Genomic DNA, 14,643 nt, shown 5'->3' on the forward strand with positions numbered 1-14,643 from the left:
CTGCTGAAAAGCAGTATTAGTGTGTGTGGCTGAAAAGCCCGATTTGAGTTGCCACTGCAAAGCTGTTTTCTTTTTCATTGAGAATAAACGGCAGATGTGGACTGTTCTACAAGCTCCTGCTTTCACATTTTATGAACTTTGTTACAACAGTTTTATATATATATATTTTTATTCTCTTTTTCTATATGCCCCCATCGACCGCTGTTTTTTTTTTTTTTTAACAGCCATCAGAACAAAACCCCAAAAGATATTTTTGAATCCTGTGGTGTTTATTTTCAAACCACCAGATAGAGAAGGATAAAGGACTTATTAAGGAAATATTGATCTGTTTCTCTCCCACACCTATCATATCGCTTCTGAAGATATGAATTTAACCACCAGAGTCATCTGGATTACTTTCATGTTGCCCCTGGAGCCTTGGATTTTGGAGCTTCAAAATGTTGGCACCCATTCACTTCTAAAAATCTTTGTGTTCAGAAGAAGAAAGATACACATCCGTGATAGCATGAGGGTGAGTAAATAATGAGAGAATTTTCATTTTTGGGTGAACTATCCCTTTAAAAAGATGATTACCTTAATTGCTTATGTGAATATAAATGTTAGAGATAGACAGAAAGGCAGAGATAAGATCCAATGTTAAATCATCACCTCAGGTCAGGAGTTTAATATCGTGCTCAGGTTGGTTTATAAATGATTACATGGAATTATTACATGTGAATCGTGTGATGTATTAGCATAGATATTTCAAGAAGTGGAAAATGTACAGTACATAATGCAGAATCTTTATTAATATTACTCTCGACAAGGTCCAGGCAGACACAATAAATGGAGACATCCATACTGAGCCAAGACCGTGGCCAATTGATTTGAAATCACACATTATGCATTTTTTTTTATTAATAAGGTTTACACATTAGTAATATTGGCTTCACAGACCCATTCATTTGTTGTGATTTTGGTTATGTTTATTTAAATGGTCGCTTAATCCTTGTACTTCTTGGATGTCAGTTAAACTAATAATTGATTTCTATTATTCGGATGAAATTTCCCAGTCATCTTGGACTCTTAGCCTCGAGTCTGCCACGGCTCTGCCTTCTACAGCTTCGACCTTCGAGCCTGCCATGGCTCCGCCTTCTACAGCTTCGCCCCTCAAGCCTTCCACGACTCCGCCTTCTACAGCTTCGTCCCTTGAGCCTGCCATGGCTCCGCCTTCCATGGCTTCACCTTTCGAGACTGCCATGGCTCTGCCTTCTTAGACTTTTCACCATCTGCCTGATATACTCTGGTCTCCTGGGTCTTCTGACCGTCCACCTGATCTGCTCTGGTCTTCTGTGTCTCTTAGCCATCTGCCTGATCTGTTCTGGTCTTCTGGATCTCCAGACAATTCACCTGATCTACTTTGGTCTCCTTGGTCTCTCGGCCGTCCACCCGATCTTCTCTGGTCTCCCTGGTCTTCCCATAATTCCCTGCCCTCATCACATCCAGCTGTCCTTGTGTTCACCTGTCTTTCATTTACTCAGTACCATTGTGTAATGCCCTGTTGTTTGCTTAGTCCTGGTCAGTTGTTATGTGTTTTGTCCTCCTGTGTATGACTAGTGCCCATCGTGTATGTTTTCTCTGTTCCGGTGTTTTCCCATCGTGGATGTTTCTTTTGTTTCTGTGTTTAACCCATTATTCTGTACTTTCTTTATTCTATTAAATACTGTTTTGCCGCACCTAGATCCAGCTCTTGTGACTTCCTTCCAAATATTATAATATGTTATTTGAAAAACTATTACTTTTTCGGAATAAACAACTGCTTTGAATGACTGCCAATGAAGGAACATTTTTATTTTGGTTTTGTTTTTGCTACAGTTTCTACCAGCAGGGGATAAGTGGCCTATTACCAAATTACAAAAATCACCAGTATTATTAGACAAGAACAAAGTTAAGTCAGTATTGGTCAGGACTGTGGGATAGTGCATGAAAGCCCTGCTGGAAAATCCAGCTTAAGCTGGTGGCTGTTTTTTGGAACATGGCAGCTACCATTTAAAAAAAAAAAAAAAAGCTAGACAAGAACAAAGTTAGGTCTGTATTAGGTGATAAAGAGGCATGTAAATATGCATGAAAACATACATGTATATAATAATAGCGATGCTACTATTAAATACCAACCAGCTGAGAACATTATATAACATTTAATATTGAATATATCCATGTATTCATGATGAATGCAACGCTTACGTTTTACTTTCTGATTACAATGGAGAACTCACACTGAGATGCTTTCCTTGTCGTCATCTTGGCGAAAATATGTAACTTTACTCAGGACTGTGGGATAGTGCATGAAAGCCCTGCTGGAAAATCCAGCTTAAGCTGGTGGCTGTGTTTTGGAACATAGCAGCTGGTTCTTAGCTGGTCGACCATCTGGCTATATTTCTTTACAAGCCACATTTGAGCTCACATAACCTGCATCTATAACTTGCCTGTGAGTTTCAAGCACACAGAGGACATGAGACTTAAGTCTTTCAGCTTTTAAATGAGCCGTCATTTGACACAGCATCACAATGCTCACTGACACAAATTGCAGCCATGTGGCTATATCAATTTGAAACTGATATTGTTTGCAATGAATGCCAAAAGTATATTTACCTAATTAGAATTGAACTTAAAAGTTGGCATCACATTGTCACAGTTAATTATGATGCTGTTATGTCTCTCTACTCTATCTGTTCTGTCTCACCTTTGCCCAGTTTGCTGGGAAATGGGAACAGATGTCTGATGTTGACTCAATCAGCATGATCACAGCAGGGAAATGGATGGAGTTGAAGGAATTGTAAAAGGAGATCAAGCAATGCATATGTCAATATGTTGTCACAATACCTTACATTAGAATATATTTATTAGGATATCATGTATTTATTTAATTGTGTGACAGTGATGATATGTACAGAGATTGGTTCTTTTTGGTTTTTGTGCTTCTAATTTTATGGCTAGACCTTGTTTCCACCTGGGATCAAAATAAATTGTTTGGCATTCCGATCACATGTGTTCAGCACTAAATACTCTAGGTCTAAATGGTGTTGTTAAGTTAAATAATGAAAAATGTAACTAATAAGTGAATGAGAAGTATTAATATTAATAAATAACATAAATCAGTTATAAATATTATTTTTTGTTTTATATATATATATATTTTTATTGACCTCTTGGACTATTTCCTTCACAAAATTACCTCAGATTACAGCAAAAACATGCAATGGCCCTAATTTCATCAGTTTCTTTAAAACGCTATTGTGTTTTCTATTTCAAAATGTATAGCTAAGATGCAATTATCACTAGCTGTGTACATACCTGATGGTCTCAATGTACCCATCCCTTTATATGAACAGAGTGTTGCAAGTGTTTTATGTTTTATCCTTGGACTCTTATTTTGAAATGTAGCCATCTTCGTCATGTCTGGTTTCCTGTTTCTCTTACTCAATGTCTTGTCTTGTGTAGCCTATCAGTCCTTGTGTATATTTAGTCCTCAAGTTTTTCTTGTTCCTGGTCGGTAGCCAGCATACTGCTGTTTAATTTTTGTTACCTTCTTCGTATTATTTCGTCATCATTGTATCCACTTCTGTTGTCTTCAATTAAAGTTCTGCGTTTGGATACTCACTCTTTCACCTCATCCCTTCTAAAAACCCTGACAACGAGGAACACGGAAACTATGGAGGACCCTTCATAGATGTTGCAGAATAACGAAATTTGAATATGGTTTTGCATGTTACATTTTTTAATAAAGTATTTTTAAAACCAGGTACTTTTAGGTAGTATTTTAAGAAACTATCAATTTCTTAGCTGGGTAAACAGTGTTAGGTGTCTTTATCTAATATGTACATAAAGAAATAGTTCGCCATAGTTAAATTCTCTCATAAATTCATCTTGTTTATTCACCGTCATGGCATCCCAGATGACTTTCTTTTTTATGCACTATACAAATTAAGCTTTTTAGATAATATTTACGCTCTGTAGGAACATTAAACGTTAACCTGGACATTAAAGCATCATAGAACATTATCCATACAGTTTTAAAGGTGCAATCAGTAATTTGTCCATTTAAAAAGTTGGTCCCACTTTAAATTAGGTGATTTGATTAAACTGTATTTAATAACATTTTTGTAATCCAATCACCCAAACTACTTTCACAGCCCATGATTTAACATGTGTAATTACTGCCTAGATTAGTTTCCATAAAATGGTCTGATTAGTACAATTTATGGAACTTTCTTTTGCCATTGGGAAGACCGCGCATATATCCTATTTAACCTTTCACTATATCCAACACTTATATGAAAACAAAAATGTGTAAAACCTTACAAATGTGCTATCAATGACTGTATGCCTCATTCAATGAGTAGAATTCACACGAGTTAGTAAAAGAAGCTTTGGTTGTACAGTCAGCAGTAAACTCAACCATCAGACAACATTACTTAATACAACATTAAAAAAAATAATCACATTGAATGATTACAGCTGGAACAAAATATTTGTCCTACATGTTGGCAGATTATATCAGTGGCTAGACGGAATGACTCGTTGGACATGGGGTGGCTAGATTCAGCCATCTTTAAAACCCTGAATTTGTACAGATGAGTTAAGTCATTCAAGGTCATGCCTGCAATTTTGCTGCACACTTTAAGGATACCCTGCAATCTGTTTCTATTTATAAGGTTAAGTGACCCATACCAGCTGACAAAAGAAAACATAAGGATAGATTCAATAAGGGGGCACAAAGAAACAGGTTAAGTCATCCTCTAAATAGGGAGCAAGGGAGCATTCTATAGCTTTCCTATGCAGTCAAGTGCATTCAACCCTAACATCTGGTAAGAAGTTTAGTTTCAGGCTGCAGTTGAAATTTGCATCACTCAACATGGTTGGACAATGCTGGCCATTACTTTGAATCAGAATCAATTATGATCATTTCTGATTGGTAAAATGCTTCAGCATTGACTATCATTTGTTTGTTTGACAGTGTAATGAGAAAACTTTGAGATTTTGTTCAAGAATTTCTCAGGAGGTTAATCAGTTGTGCAGCCTTAATGGAAACCATACTGATGTCGAATCTGGATATTTCAGGGCACTTTGGATGGCTTCCCCTCATGTACAGTAAGTGCCACCTTTACAACTGTCACATCTGCAAGGCTGATTCTTCCTTGTGAATGTGAAAATGACAAAGAATAGAAAAGTTGGATTGCAGGTTTTTCAGTTCCAACCCTTCTACATTATGTAGCTTTAACTATTTCTGGATTGTGCATTTAAATTCAGAGTCTGTGGTCTCCAAAAAAAAAAAGAAACTGTCAGGTGTTTCTTTGCTTCCATGTCATGCATTAAAATAGTTTAACCCACACATAGCACTTACATGTAGTATCTTTTACATTTAATGGCTTTCAAATTTAGTTCTAAATTATTCATTTAAAGAGAATTAAGCTGAAAAAAGGGTCAATGAGAAGTGATTCATTTCATGCATCTATTCTGCTATTGAGGTCAAATAAATGAAACCATCTGCAGCTTGCGCACACACACACACACACACACACACACACACACACACACACACACACACACACACACACACACACACACACACACACACACACACACACATGTTGTGTTTCCATGTTTTATGGGCACTTTCCATAGACATAAACTGTTTTTATACTGTACAACTTTATATTCTATCCCCTAACCCTACCCCTAAATTCTCACAGAAAACATTCGGCATTTTTACATTTTCAAAAAACATAATTTTGTATCTTTTATAAGCTGTTTTCTGACAAAATGTCCCCACAAGGTCAAAAATGTGGGTTTTACTATCCTTATGGGGACATTTGGTCCCCACAGTGTGATAAATACACACTCACACACACACACACACACATGTTGTGTTTCCATGTTTTATGGGGACTTTCCATAGACATTATGGTTTTTATACTGTACAAACTTTATATTATATCCCCTAAACCTAAACCTAACCCTACCCCTAAACCTAACCCTCACAGAAAACTTTCTGCATTTTTAAATTTTCAAAAAACATAATTTAGTGTGATTTATAAGCTGTTTTCCTCATGGGGACCGACAAAATGTCCCCACAAGGTCAAACATTTCGGGTTTTACTATCCTTATGGGGACATTTGGTCCCCACAAAGTGATAAATACACGCTCACACACACACACACACACACACACACACACACACACACACACACACACACACACACACACACACACACACACAGGGAACTTCAGCAAATACTTGAAGAACTCATGAATATTACTAACTATCAGAAAACCAATTAAACACTTTCCAAGTGTCATATTATAATTATAATTATTTGTATTTGTTTTTTGTAAAATCATTCGATCTTTTTTGACCCACATAGATTTTAGAAGGATAAAGTCACATATGCATTTTTATGGTTAACCCACTGCCTATAGGTAAACTAAGCAAGTTTCTTAGGGCCCCTGATCTGCTAGGGGGGCCCCACACTGTTAAAGACATAAGTAGTGTTACTTACATACTGACAGGGGGCCCCCCACACAAATTTATGCTTAGGGCCTCAAAAGGTCTAGGATGGGTTAACTGGGTTAACCCAAATCCTAGTTTTAGTTTCACTGTTTCTAATTCAAATCTAGTTAAGAACTAAAGCAAATACAAGGGATGAATAATAGGAAGTGGGTAAAATGGAATTGTTTTTTTTCCCCCCAATTTGGAATGCCCAATTCCCAATGCCCTTCAAGTCCCAGTGGTGGCGTAGTGACTCGCCTCAGTCCAGGTGGCGGAGGACGAATCACAGTTTCCTCCGCGTGTGAGACAGTCAGTCAGAGCATCTTATCACATGGCTTGTTGAGCGTGTTACCGCGGAGACATAGCATGTGTGGAGGCATCCATGCACAACTCCCCACACACCCCACTGGGAGCGAATCACATAGCAACTACGAGGAGGTTACCCAATGTTACTCTACCCTCCCTAGCAACTGGCCAATTTTGTTGCTTAGGAGACCTGGCTGGAGTTACTCTGCACGCCCTGGATTCGAACTCGTGACTCCAGGGGTTGTAGTAAGTGCTTTACTTGCTGCACTACCTGGGCCCATGAAATAGCTGTTTTAAAAGACATACTGAGAATTTAGCGTGACTTGCAGGCTTGGGCTTCACCCTCTCGCGTGATGCCCGTAACTCCTCTACTGAACTCCACCGCTCTGCCTGTAAAAAGCAAGTTCTTCCACTGCTCCTCTGACAAAAACAGTGATAGAAACACTTATGTTATAAAAATATGGTTGGTTTCAATGAAAAACTAGCAAAGCCAAATAAGATAAGAGAAGTGAATCACAAGATAAGTCATGCACATCTCTTATCTGCTAAGAGAGGGGAAAAAAATTATAATCAAATACAGTACATTTACTTCATGTTCAGGCTGAACCAGAGAAAGAAGAAAATTGGTCTAAAGAACTCATAGCCAAAGAAGGGCATTAAGCTCCATCACATTAAGTCTATTCTAATCACCACCCGCTTGATGCTTTTCAAATTGGCTCTACAATGGTGCCATTCAGCTAAATCCAATTTTATTACTATAGCGCTTATCGTAATGCATATTGTTACAAAGCAGCTTTACAAAAATCTGAGTTTTAATACCCCCAGTGAGTAAACCAAAGATGATAGTGGTTAGGAAAAACTCCCTAAGCTGATATGGACAGAAAGAAGAAACCTTTGTTGAAACCAAGACTCTGCAGAGGGTCAGGGTCAGATTGGGTGACTCAATTTTACCAGTAATTTCAAGATTTTTGCAACATAGGTTTCATCATAGAGATCTATTATCTATATTGTAGCCTAGTGGAGAAATGTCATGTTATTTAACTCATCCAATTTTTGACGAGTTTTGCGACACCTGCTTTCCGGTTCTTACCATGTTGAGCATGTGTGCTGGTTAGAGACGTGAGAACTTATATTGTGCTAGAGAGTTCCTGTTTTTGTTCATCGGATAATTATTGGGTATCAGATTTTACACAAAATGCTTATAAATTGCATTAAATATGTGTTCAGAAGAGTTATCTGTTAAAATTGAGTGTTTGATATGAGCTATTTTTTTTTTTTTTTGCATATGGATTGAACGTGTGGAGTTTGAAATGTTTTGTGAAAATAAATAAATTAAAATTTCAATTTAGAATTAATCATATCTTATTTGACGATTTATAGTCCAGAGTGTTTTACAATTAAGTGAACATGTGTAATGAGAATTGTATTGTTTTAAACTGTTAAACGTCCTTAAAGACTGGTTAAAAATGCATAAAATTCTTTCAATGATTTAAGCAAGTATTAAGTATGTGTTGAAGTATATGGGTATGATAATGCCCTGTTTTTCCTTTGATTTGTATATTAGCCTCTACCTTATTTCATTGTACTGTTTTTCATTTCCATTTTTTTGTTTTGTATTTCGTTGTAGCGTATTTCCGTTTCTTTCTTTTTTTTTATGCAATATGGCTCAATCAACCGCTGTGTTTTTTTTTTTTTTTTTTAAACATCCGTCAGATTAAACCCCCAAAAAGCTATTTTTGTATAAGTGTTGTTTCTTTCCAACCCACCGACTACATTATTATTATTATTATTATTGATTTATTTATAGGTTTTATATGCTACGTTGCACATGAATAGAACTGGTTACTTCATGCCGCATGACAGACTGATTGATGTAATTGTCGACTGATTGAAATTTATATAATAAACAATGCACAACCGAAAATACTCTTGGTATTTTCTCTCAGGTGTTTTTATTTAGGCTAATAGCAAAAATTAAAATGTGTTTAGTTGTTTGGTAAACAAAAACATTTGATTGGCAAAAATGCCTCCCATGCCCTCCTACCTGCCTCTTCTGTGACTCCATATGGATGACGAGTTGTCACAGCAGGGCCGTGAAGTCAAGCAGGATGAATTTGAGGTGGACCTCATGCCGCCACATGCCCCGCGAGCCGCTCAATCTACATATACTGCATCTATGCTGATACAGTGTGTGCGTGACGCACTTCAGCCCTCTGCAAGAGCACACAATCTTGTCACGTTCGCTGGTTCTTATGCTGGGGATGATGATGTTAGGTCCCTCGCTGCATCTGGCGAGTGTTCAATGGAGGACATTGTCGCCTCTTCCTCCGGTGGGGGGAGGAGTGTGCGCGTGTCACTGACAAGGAGATGCTTCGCGTCCTTTGTAAGTGCGGTTGAAGAGCTCAGTCTTGAGTAGTCTCCTCCAGAGGAACCTGAAAAATCTTGCCTTGATGAATGATTCTTGCAGTCTGGACACAGGCAAGTGACCATGTTCCGCAGAGCTGCACCATTCTTCCCGGAAGTTAATAAAGCACTGACAAAATCCTGGCGCCCAACTAGCGAGCCACGAAAGTCACTGCACAGGCCATTGGCATGTCAATGGCCAACCTGGTGTTTTTGGATCATCACATCTGACTGACCCTCATGGAAATTAGTGACTCAAATATTGCTGCTCTATTTGATGCTCCGGTGTCTCCAGCTGGCCTTATCTGCGGCTCTGTGGATAGATTTGCTGAGCGCTTTGTCACGACTCGGCAACACTCACAGCCATACAACGAACAAACCAAATTACCCTGTGTCCCTTTACGTGGATGCATGGTGAGCCCTTATGGGCATTTCCGACTGGGTGCTAAAAAAGATTGAACATGGTTTTACGATCCAATTTGCACGTCGGCCACCCATTTCAATGGTGTTCTGTCTTCCACAGTTCCATCTGAAGATGCACTAGTATTACGAGCTGAAATAATCAAACTTCTCACAAGAAATGTGATAGAGGTTATTTCAGATTAATAAGCATGCTGTCCCACTGCGCAAATGCGTGTCAAGCCCTCAAGGGTGTGTCAGACTGGGTGTTTAGAAACGATCGTCACATAATTCAGTTTGTATGCCGGCCACCACACGCAGAGATTCACCGACTCCTAGCAAAAAACGCTATAGAGACTGTCCCAGACTGCAACACACACAGTGGGATTTGCAGCCGTTATTTTCTTGTTCTGGAGAATGACAGCAGGCTTTGTCCCATTCTAGTTCTGAGATGCTTGTGACATGCCCATTCAAAATGTTAACTCGGAAGCAGATCTTACCGCACATCTGTTCTCAAGACTGGTTTGCATCAGTAGATCTGAAGGACCAGTTGCACCATGTTACAGGTGGCTTTTTAGATTCGTGTTCTAGAGAACTGCATATCAATTTAAAGTCCTTCATTTCAATCTGTCTCTGTCTCCCGTGCACGTTCACGAAATGTATCGATGTGACGCTCACCCCATTGAAAATGAACGATGTGCTTGTTTTAAATTACCTTGTCGATTGGTTATTACTAGCCAATCAGGAGCTTTACTGAGCGAACACAGAGACTTGCTGCTTTCCCAAATGAAAAATCTGGTCTAATGTCAACTGGGAGAAAAGTACACTTTTTTGTTCAGCTCTACTCCATGAGCTTGCGTGTGCACCTCACAAAGGAATGCTTCGGTATCTCTTGCCAGACAGCAGGAGGGTGAAGAGTTTGTGTGAGGGGTTTGTGTGGTCATCCACAATGCTGGTTGCTTTGCAGATGCAGCGTTTTAAATAAATGCCTTTGATGGAGGGAAGCGAGACTCTTATGATCTTCTCAGCTGTTCTCACTATTCTCTGCAGGGCTTTGCGGTCCGAAACGGTGCAAGTCTCAAATCAGGCAGTGATGCAGCTGCTCAGGATGCTCTCAAAAGTCCCTCTATGAAGAATGTAGTGAGGATGAGGGGTGGGAGATGTGCTTTTCTCAGCCTTCGAAGAAAGTAGAGACACTGCTGGGCTTTCTTAGTAATAGAGCTGGTGTTGAGGGTCCAGGTGAGGTTCTCCGCCAGGGGAACACCAAGGAATTTGGTGCTCTTGACGATCTCCACAGAGGAGCCATCGATGTTCAGCGGAGAATGTTCACTATGTGCTCTCCTGAAGTCAACAACCATCTCTTTTGTTTCGTTCACATTCAGAGACAGATTGTTGGCTATACACCAGTCCGTTAGCTGCTGCACCTCCTCTCTGTATGCTGACTCATCATTCTTGCTGATGAGACCCACCACGGTCGTGTCATCGGCAAACTTGACGATGATGTTCGTGCTGTGCATTGCTGTGCATTGTTGTGAGATGCTGTTACCGATCTAGACTGACTGAGGTCTCCCAGTCAGGAAGTCTAGGATCCAGTTGCAGAGGGAGGTGTCCAGGCCCAGATTTCCAATCAGGTGCTGAGGAATTATTGTGTTGAATGCTGAGCTGAAGTCTATGAACAGCATTCGAACGTATGAGTCCTTTTTATCTAGGTGGGTGAGGGCCAGATGGAGGGTTGTGGCGATGGCGTCGTCTGTTGAACAGTTGTGACGATACGCGAACTGCAGTGGGTCTAGTGAGGGGGGTAGCTGGGTCTTAATGTGCCTCATGACGTGCCTCTCGAAGTACTTGATGATGGGTATGAGTGCAACGGGACGGTAGTCGTTGAGGCAGAACACTGAAGACTTCTTTGGCATGGGGACGATGGTTGTGGCCGTGAAGCACGTTGGAATGACGGCGCTGCTCAGAGAGATGTTAAAGATGTCGGTATGAACATCTGCCAGCTGGTCTGCACATCCTCTAAGCACTCTGCCAGGAATGTTGTGTGGTCCAGCAGCATTCCGTGTGTTGACTCTCACATCGGCCGTCGTAAGACAGAGCACCTGGTCGTTGGGAGGAGTGGTGGTCTTCCTAGCCACGACGTTGTTCTGTGCCTCAAACCAAGCGTAGAAGTCATTCAGCGCATCAGGAAGGGAGGCATCTTTGTCACAGGCAACTGATGTTGTCCTGTAGTTTGTGATGGTCTGGATGCCCTGCCACATGCGCCGCGTGTCGCCGCTGTCCAGGAAGTGACTATGGATTCTCTGTGCGTGTGCACGCTTTGCCTCCCTGATGACCTGGGACAGTTTGGCCCTCGATGTTCTTAGGGCTGCCTTGTCCAGGTGCCAATGTCACTGTCAATTCCGACAATATATTAAGAATTAAAATAAGAATTAATATAAAGATTTAAAGTTGAACTTCATGTGATGCACAAAACGGTTATGTATGGAACATGAAAGTGTAAACCGAAAAAAAAGAGAAAAATAAAACCATGCACGTTACAAGGTTACACCATGTGAAAACTTCACTTTATCTGCCCTTTGCCAAAAACTGCTGCAAAGGAGGCTCACCATGGTGGGAACTATCAGGTGGAATAAGCTTGAGCTCCCTCTGAACCTAGGATCTAGGGTCTGGGGTCAAGAGAGGGTCTAGGGTCAAGAGACCAAGAACCACTCTCCTCAAAATTTGCCATCTCAGAGATTACTAAGGTTGTATCATACATTCTCCAAAAATGTCATCATGATTTCTATACTCTACTGCGATGCTTGTAACAACAGCAGTAAAGACAAAAAGCCTGATATCATTACAACAAGCACAAAGGGGGTGTTGGTAACCTGGATAACCAGGACAGGTACATAGACCTCAGAGGTGTGAGCATATTTAACAAACACTTCCTTCTACACTTTGGTGCGGCAAGTTCACACAGAAATGTTAAATGCACAGACCCTTTGCCAATGGCTGGGCCAATCAAGAGAAAGAGAGGACAAGTGTGCTGGTCAGACAAAGACAAAAACAACCACTAATTGCCACATGTGAAACATTTATTTGCAAGGATCACACTTGTATATTAACATTCAGAATTTCATGCAAGTAAAAGGAATAGCTGAAAAACATGATTTTTTTTTAAAACTTTTTTATTGTTTTATTAAAGGTGAAGTGTGTTATTCCTGCCCTACTAATGGCACCAAATTGAATTACAAAAATAATGTTTTCAAACAACCTTTGCCAACACCCTTCACTCATCACGCCCTTTCTTAGATCTCATGATGAACGGTCTGTGTGTCGCAGATGCTATGACAGTTTTCAAAACAGCTTGATATCTAGACGTCTGTAACGATTTGTGGGAAGCAGGACAAGGTAGACGGGAGGTAGGATCCAAACGCGGCTTTATTATTACACAAAAATAAACAAACTCAGGAACAAAGAAAAGATACACAAGGGGAAAAGGAAACCAAAATGCTGGATTGAACACAGAAGGGGTGCAGGCATCGAACATCCTCGGAGGACAGGGTAAACCTGAAACAACAGACAGCAGGGAACATGGACAGCAGGGTAACCTCGGACGGATGAGCAACGACAGCGGGGAGCATCAACAAGGAACACACGAATAAATGAACATGAAGCATCAGAAAGGGACATGAAACGCCAACGCATGACAACGGGAAGGGAAAACAGCGGGGTTTAAATAAAGAGACACGGTAATGACAAAATGACGGACAGGTGCGGACAATAACACAGTGACAGGGCCGGAAAAGACTGGAAGAAGGGAAGTGTAGTTTTCACAGAGACAGTGAAACACGGGGCGGATAACAAGAGAGCATGACATGGAACGTGACTAGTGACGGGTGAAACAGAAAACACGGGGCAAACGACACAAAACACGGTGCAGACGACACGAAACATGGTGCAGATGACACGAAACACGGTGCAGGTGAGCGAGACCGTGACAACGTCTTGTTGTCAGGTGTGAGCACTGTTCCAACGAGTGAGAGACTGTTATGAGGCAAAACAAATTAAATATAGAGAGAGCGCAAGAGAAGGGCAAAGTATGAGGAAGCAGAAGACAAAAAATAATTTTTAAATAAAATAAAATAAAACATCACCAACACCGTTTTAATAATTTAATTATATAATTTTTTTGCTTTGCAAATAGGCGCAAATAAGCATAAAAATGGGCGCAAGCCAATCTTTCATGTTTTTATTTTTTTAAAGAAGAGCAAGGTAGCCTTTTGGGTAGCAGGAGAAACTAATTATTAGAAAATAAAAAAGATCTCCCACTGCTCCCTACTCTTTATTTTTTTAATGCTAATAAGCGCATAAACTAGCGAGAGCCATTCTTTCATGTTTGTTGACATGTTATCAAATATAAACTGTGCGAGTTTGTGAATGAATTTCGCTATCTTAATTTTAAGATCCATTTTGGGTGATCCATTTGAAACAGGACAATGCTAAAGGCAGCTGTAACGGAGAGTTTTTCACCAGTTACATGCGTTATATAAAGGGACATGAGCGTACGATAAAAAAGCTCATGCATGAACATACACTATAGGGACACAGATATAAGCAGCATGCACACTTGAAGCTCAGTTACAGGTACTGCACTAAAATAACTCTGAATTCTGCTGTAAACGTCATGTTTGCATATAATTACGAGAAACTGTGTACCGGTTTAGCTTTATTCCTCTTACTTTTTTGTGCTTTATTCTCATTCAGTAATACACACACTCAGAGCCGGCCCAAGGCATAAGCGAACTAAGCGGCTGCTTAGGGCCCCGGTGGCCACCAGGGGGCCCCCAAGAGCACATGAAATGACAGCTTGATTTTTCTTTTTTTTGTGATTATACTGTCAATGGACAATGGTAATTATACAAAAATGCAATATTAAATGCAATATTATGTTAACGGGCTGCAGGATGCAAGCACATTCAGACAGCAAAACAGCAATGTCACAAAAAAGGACATATCCTCTG

This window comes from Xyrauchen texanus, chromosome 17, assembly GCF_025860055.1.
Source record: "Xyrauchen texanus isolate HMW12.3.18 chromosome 17, RBS_HiC_50CHRs, whole genome shotgun sequence".
NCBI lineage: Eukaryota > Metazoa > Chordata > Actinopteri > Cypriniformes > Catostomidae > Xyrauchen > Xyrauchen texanus.